Here is a 6,495-nt window from a genome sequence, read left to right on the forward strand (position 1 = left end):
GGATGAACCCAGCCTCCAATAGCTTTGCCAATTCTTCACCCATAGCCTATCGTTGGGTTTGGAAAATCGACGCAGTGTCTGTTTGACTGGCTTGAAGCCTTTTATGATGTTCAAGCTGTGCTCCGCCAGCCTCCATGGGATGCCTGGCATATCCGAAGGGTGCCAGGCGAATATGTCCCAGTTCTTGCGTAAGAACACCCGCAGCGCTTCATCAACTGTGGGGTCCAGCTGTGCTCCAATGGACACCATTTTATTGAGGTCTGTCGGGTGTACTTGAAATTTAACTATCTCATCAGCTTCTTTAAATGACATGGATTTTGGCCTTTTACTAAGGACCATGTCATCCCTGTTGACTGTAGTGCGGAGCGTTGTTAATTCTTCGGCTGCAAGGGCCTCAGATAGTGCCTCAAGGGTGAGCAATGTGGTTTTGTTTTCAGCTCGAAGGGCTGTATTTGGACCGGTGGTGAGTGAGATCACACCGTTGGGCATTAGCATTTTGAGATTCATGTATTCATAATGTGGTATGGCCTGGAACCTTGTGAATGCCTCACGTCCCAACAGGGCGTGGTATCCGCTATTGAAGGGCACAATGTGGAATAACAAGGGTTCGGACCTATAGTTATCGGGAGTACCAAACACTACGTCCAAGGTTATGCGTCCGGAGCAGCGTGCCTCCCTACCGGGTATAATTCCTTGGAATGTGGTATCACTGTGCTCAATGTGGGATATGTTGAGCTGTATTTTGTCAAGCGTGTCCTTGTAAATGAGGTTCAGGCCACTACCCCCATCCATCAGTACTTTAGTTAGCCTGAAGCCATCGATTATGGGGTCAAGGACTAGTGCGGCGGGCGCATGGGTCGGGCAGGACCTTGGCTCTTCCTTCTGATCAAAGGTGATAGGTGTGTCCTCCCATGGCTGTGCGACCGTCACCTGGTAGACTTGGCCGAGCTCTCAAAGAGCCCTTTTCCTTTGATTGTTTGAAGAGAACATCTCATAAACTATCTGGATGTTATTGTCATGGGGTGGCATTCTTGATCGTCTGTCAGGTGGGTGAGGCCAATGAAGTTTTCGTCACTTTTGGCCACCTGCCTCACCACCCAACAAGCTCGAAGTGTGTGAGTCGGATTTGCATTAAGCAGGGCCGAGTGTATAGGGCATGGTTTATCCAGCAATTCGTCCAGGACCATTCTCGGTCTGTTTTTATTTTCGGCAGGCTCATGCTCGGGTGACCGTCTCGCATATGCTCGCTTTGCTTGGGCTTTCCTGGGCTGCGTGGCAGGGACTGACTCCTTGCGCATTTGCTGCAACCTCCAGGTGCTTTCCATGGCACAATATTTGCGTACCATGTCTAATATTTCGGCATGTTTTGCACGCGGCGACGAGCGAGGGAATTTAGGATTCCTGCGACCCGACAGTTGAACCAAAAAGCTTCAGTTATTTCTTCATCACAGTAGTCCGTCATCTTGTGTTTGACCAGGAGAAATTTGGCCCAGTAATGATGGACAATTTCTTCGGGCTACTGCTTGACGTACATCAGGTCCCATATGTCCGGACTTCCCGCATTCGGGTAGTATTCAGCGTGGGAGGTAGGTGAGAGAATCTTTAGCATTCCCGTCTGCTGTGAGTAAGGGGCGTTGGCAGCAGTGGACCGCGCCTGGGCCATGTCCGGATCTAATTGCATAGTGTTCGTGCACACGCATGTATGTGGTTGGGCCAACTCGAGGTCGGATCCCATACACAGGCCGAGTCCGAACTCTTCTCTTGATGGGTATCCATCTCTGGGCTAGAGACCCAGGTATATATTGTCTTAAACTTCGTAGATCGCGATCCCTCTTCCCTTTCTTCGATGGTAGCGACGAGGTGAGTGATCGGCGGGATGTGGATCTCTCTGTTGTTAGGTTTAAGCCCGATCTGGTTGTAGGCCATAGGCCTCCTGACGGAAATTCCCATGGTGAGGAATCAAACCAATAGGTTGTTTACCGAAGAGGTTCCCGTCGGGGCCATGTGTCCTGGGTATTCGGCAGGACGTTCTTTAGGTGCTTCGATGGGATCTGGCTTTAAGGCCAGACCCCGAATGGCATCATATCCCTTTGTATCCACTGAATCTGAGGTCAAGACGTCGGGCTCAGCGGGTTCTTCCATGGGGGTAGTGGGCTCCACGGGAGCAGGGCTTTCCCGAGGGCTGACGCTGGACTGTAAGTTCCGGTGGTCGGCTCCGTGATCGGATGTGAGGTCCTCAACCTGGTCCAAACGACCGGTAAGGTCGGCGCGTAAGGTGATGGTGCCGAGAGTGAAGATCTGGCCAGGGACGAAGATGTCCCTGGCGATGGCGGGGCTTCCAATGAATGGCTGGGACATTGATCCTTTGGCGATCCGCAGCGGAACTCTCAATGAAAGCACTAATGTCGGTGTCAAAACCGACGGTTCTCGGGTAGGGGGTCCTGAGCTGTGGATCTAGGATCAATGGGGAACAAGGGACGAAGAACACGGTGCTTACCCAAGTTCTGGCCCTCTCTAAGAGGTAAAACCCTACATCCTGCTTGATTGTATTTGATGTGTATGGTATTATTACAGAGTCGAATTACCTCAAGATCAGGCGAGCTAAACCCTAGGTTGAGGGGGTATTGGATGTTGCTCTAGCCCTAAATACTAAAACCCCGTGGTTTATATAGACACCAATAGGGTTAGGGTTACATACGATCGGTTAATATAAAGGAAAGGTCAGGCCTAATCTTGACTTAGAGGGCACACCACGGCTCTGAAGATCTTCTATCCGACCACATATCCGAGCTCTAGCTTGGATCCATAGTAGCCCATCAGTCCGGCCCTTCAACAATGGGTCGTGGGCCCGAGGACCCCTTAATCCAGGACTCCCTCACTGATCATAACACTTCCATTAAAATGCTTAAAGAAGTTATTTTCCCAAGGTTTGGAGTCCCTGGATACTTAATGACTGATGGTGGTTCACACTTTATTCATGGTGCTTTCCATAAAATGCTTGCTAAGTATGATGTTAACCATAGAATTGCTTCACCCTATCATCCTCAATCTAGTGGTCAAGTTGAACTTAGCAATAGAGAAATAAAATTAATATTACAAAAAACTGTCAATAGGCCCCGAAAGAATTGGTCTAAGAAATTGGATGATACACTTTGGGCCTACTGAACAGCTTACAAAAGTCCTATGGGTATGTCTCCTTATAAAATGGTTTATGGTAAAGCTTGTCATTTGCCTCTTGAGTTAGAACATAAACCATATTGGGCAATTAAAGAACTCAACTCTGACTTCAAACTTGCCAATGAAAAGACGTTATTTGATATTAGCTCACTAGATGAATGGAGAACCCAAGCTTGCGAAAATGCCAAACTATTTAAAGAAAAAGTTAAAAGGTGGCATGACAATAGAATCCAACAGCGGAAATTCAAAGTTGGTGAATATGTTCTTTTGTACAATGATCGTTTTAGATTTTTTGCAAGAAAGCTTCTTTCCAAATGGGAAGGACCATATATTATTGAAGAGGTTTATTGTTTTGGAGCCATTAAGATAAATAATGCTGAAGGCACCAATCCAATGGTGGTCAATGGGCAATGAATTAAGCACTATATCTCAGGTATGCCTATTAATATTGGAACCAATATTATCCAAACCATGACACCGGAGGAACACATAAAATAAACCTTCCAGAACGCTCCAGAATCTTGAAAAAGAGGAGGTACGTGATACGGTAAATAAACATACTCCAAAAAATCCGCAAAAATATTTTCTGTCAGTGGGATATTAGAAAATTAGGAAAATAATGAAGTAAATATGCCCTGGAGGCAATAATAAAGTTGTTATTTTATATTTCCTTATTCATGATAAAGGTTTATTATTCATGCTAGAATTGTATTGATCGGAAACTTAAATACATGTGTGAATACATAAGCAAATACCGTGTCCCTAGTGAGCCTCTACTAGACTAGCTCGTTGATCAAATATGGTTAAGGTTTCCTAACCGTGGACATGTTTTATCATTTGATAATGGGATCACATCATTAGGAGAATGATGTGATAGACAAGACACATCTGTTAGCTTAGCATAATGATCGTTTAGTTTTATTGCTATTGCTTTCTTCATGTCAAATACATATTCCTTCGTCTATGAGATTATGCAACTCCTGGATACCGGAGGAATGCCTTGTGTGCTATCAAACATCACAATGTATCTGGGTGATTATAAAGATGCTCTATAGGTATCTCCGAAGGTGTTAGTTGAGTTGGCATAGATCGAGATTAGGATTTGTCACTCTGAGTATCGGGGAGGTATCTCCGGGCCCTCTCGGTAATACACATCATAAGCTTGCAAGCAAATGACTAAGAGTTAGTCATGAGTGATGTATTACAGAACGAGTAAGGAGACTTGTCGGTAATGATATTGAACTAGGTATGAAGATACCGACGATTGAATCTCGAGCAAGTAACATACCGATGGGCAAAGGGAATTACGTATGTTGTCATAACGGTTCGACCAATAAAGATCTTCGTAGAATATGTACGAGCCAATATGGGCATCCAGGTTCCGCTATTGGTTATTGACCGGAGAGGTGTTTTGGTCATGTATACATAGTTCTCGAACCCGTAGGGTCTGCAAGCTTAACGGAGAGAGTTGGGGATTTCGTTATTTTCATATTTGAGTTTTTCTCAAATTTTGAAAAGAGGATCGTTTGATTTTAATTATTTTCTCTTCGTATATTTCTTTTATAAAAATAAAAGACAGGGAATAAAATGACTTCCCAAAATAAAGAAATATTGGAGATTTAATACTAAAATCAAATAAGATTTTATTTCGAAGTTTTATCGCTATTTTATTTGAATTAGGAAAAATATGCGTTTTTTGAAATTGCATTTTAGGCCTAATTAAATGTTCAACTTGTCCAGTAGATTTTTAGAGGACGAGGAAATTTTATTTCAGGGTTTTGGAGTCTGTTTAGTATTTCTTTTATTTGGTTTTCTGTGTAGAATTTATTAAAAAAACTAACCGACCTAACCGGGTCGTGCCCGAGCCGGACAGTAGCCTGGCCGGCCTTTATAAGGGACCGAGGCCACCTGCCAGCCCAGCCACCCGCGCCGCCCCAAACCCTAACCCTAGCCGCCGCCGCCCGACACCGCCGTCGCCCCACCTCCCCGCCGCCCGTCGCTGCCGTCCGCCGCCGCTGCCGACCGCCACCACCCGCCGGAGCCCCGCCTCCACCTACCGGACCCGTCGCCGGAGTTCCCAGAGGTAGCCGCCGCCGCCGTGGTTTTCTTTAAGAAAACTGTCGGTTTTTTTTAGAAACCCCGGTTTATTTTTTTAATAGATCGATTTTTTTCGGTTTAGTTATTTAGTGAACGCCCGTTCGTTTGTTTGTTTTAACGAACGGTTTTCACCGTTTAGTCGCAGACAGCGAACGTTCGTTCGTTAGCCTGTTCGTCAGTTTTTCTTTTTCCAGGATTTTCTGCGATTATTTTTATCGCGATTTCTGCCCTGATTTTGGTTTTAGTTTATCTTTTAGCTCGTTTATCAGAATCAGGCGATTCAAGCGCCTAGAGTTTTGTCTCGAAACCCCCTTTCCGTTTAACTAACTTAAACAAGTTTTTGCTACTGTAAAATTTGACTTAAGTCCAGATTAGTAAATGAAGCTTGTTTCTTTCGCCGTTTGAGTTTCGTTGCTTCGTTTGATTTGATTATTTTTGCAAACCGGAGTTCTTAAGTTGATCTTTCTGGTTAGATCTCTTATTTGAGTTTTACCCATGATTCTAGATGAGTGCTTATTGTATGCTTGTTTGTTTGCGATAGAGTACCTGGAGTGCGCAACGTGCTACTACGAGTCTCTAGGTTTCACGGATCATCAACAAGGCAAGTAACACTTTGATCATACCTCCTTACTACCCAGTTTTATTGCATTAGATCAATCCTCAAACAATTGCATGGTTAGGATCTGATTAATAAGTGGGTTTGGGGAAGTAGATGAGGTAGTACCTATTGTCCTGGTTATTATCAAATCTTTGGGAGTTACTTCAATGTTTGCTTATATTGCTATGCTATGCTTGTAGACGTGGTTTGGGTGAGTGTATCCATGATAGATGTGAGTATAATGTTTAATGGTTAACTTAAGGTGGCTACTTTAATACACATCTGGATGGATTGAGCACTACAAAAAATGACACATCCGTGACATTTTGGGCTGAACGAATTTTTTTCTGTCATACATATGACACTTCTATGACGATAATTGTGACAAAACCCGGTATCATCATAGATGTGGTGGGCTCCTACTTTTATGACAAAAAATCATGACAGAAAATGGGCTTTTCGTCCTAGGCGGGCCGGAGACGCAGCTGCATGACATTCTTTGGGCCGTCCATGACGGAAAAAATCGTGGTAGAAGCGAGGGGGAGTAAAATTTCAGGGAGTTGCCGGTTACAGTGGGAGGTCGGGGGCCGAGCGATGCGCGTTTCTCTCGTACACGTACGCGC

Source organism: Triticum aestivum, chromosome 3B (assembly GCF_018294505.1).
Source record: "Triticum aestivum cultivar Chinese Spring chromosome 3B, IWGSC CS RefSeq v2.1, whole genome shotgun sequence".
Lineage (NCBI taxonomy): Eukaryota > Viridiplantae > Streptophyta > Magnoliopsida > Poales > Poaceae > Triticum > Triticum aestivum.